Source organism: Seriola dumerili, unplaced genomic scaffold, assembly GCF_002260705.1.
Source record: "Seriola dumerili isolate Sdu_G_001 unplaced genomic scaffold, Sdu_1.0 BDQW01000036.1, whole genome shotgun sequence".
Lineage (NCBI taxonomy): Eukaryota > Metazoa > Chordata > Actinopteri > Carangiformes > Carangidae > Seriola > Seriola dumerili.
In genome coordinates this window covers 1-1,166 of record NW_019174291.1, presented here as the reverse complement: position 1 = coordinate 1,166, position 1,166 = coordinate 1, and positions in this window count along the sequence as shown.

Here is a 1,166-nt window from a genome sequence, read left to right as displayed (position 1 = left end):
ACAGAATAAGAGGGGTTCAAATTAGCATAAAGCGACCACAATGTAAACACGTCTCCAGTGATTCTACAGCTGAAATTCCCCGGTCATAGATTTGGTGAAACACCTGACTACACAGATGAACGTTAACGTGACCCCGGTGTGGAGTCCAATGTTGACCAGATGAACTTGACTGAAGAATATGGAGTATAGAAAATGGCAAGGACCTCATTGTATTAATATATATTTTTAAACATTCAATAATATTTTTCCATGCAAGTTGTAGAGTGTATTTACTTTCAAATGTTTACCTGACTTCAACACAAGTCTGTTATGTTTTAAACAGCTTTGCTAGCTGTTAGCTAGCTTATGTTAGCTCGGTAGCTAGTCACAGCTAAAGTTATCATTTAGCTAACTGACAGGTGTCATTAACCTGAACAACCTTTTATACGTGGAAAACAATTTTAGCCGAGTGTGTGGAGTTTTATTTTTGTATAGCAGCCTGGAGACGCCTCATGTTTTTCTTTAACAAGCTAACATAGCAAAGGCTAACATTACCAGCTAGTTTACAGCAGTGGTAAAACCGCCTAATATGCTTTAAGTAGCTCTTTCAGCTACAAAACAGCTACAAAACTCGGGACTAACGTGTAACCTAACGTTAGCGTCGGCCGAGCTAATAACGTGTTTCCCTGTGAAAACGACAATAAATGTCACTGGAAAATAATGGAACAAGTACTTTTTACTCCACTTTATTTATTCGAGAGCTAGTTTTAGTTACTTACAATATACAATGCTTTTATAAAACATGATGGATGCACTGTCACTGATTATACAAGACACGAAATAGTTAAAGTTAGTTCCACCTTCGCAGGTAAACCGTAACATGATACTTACTCATTAATGCGTGCTTAAATATCTAATATCTAATATTTCTGTATTATAAATATTTCTGCTTATAATCTTTATGTAATTTTACTCCTCTGACATGTTCAATGCAGTTAAAATTATTTTTATATTGCAGCTTTGTTACTCTTATTCAAGCTATGGATCTGATTACTTACTATGTCAGTAAATAAATACATTAATAAAATAATATAAATACACCCAGTGGTGTCTCATCATGCAGACTGTTATTTGACCCAATATTATACAAAATTTAGGCCAGTATAATGGAAGAAACCTGTGGTTCC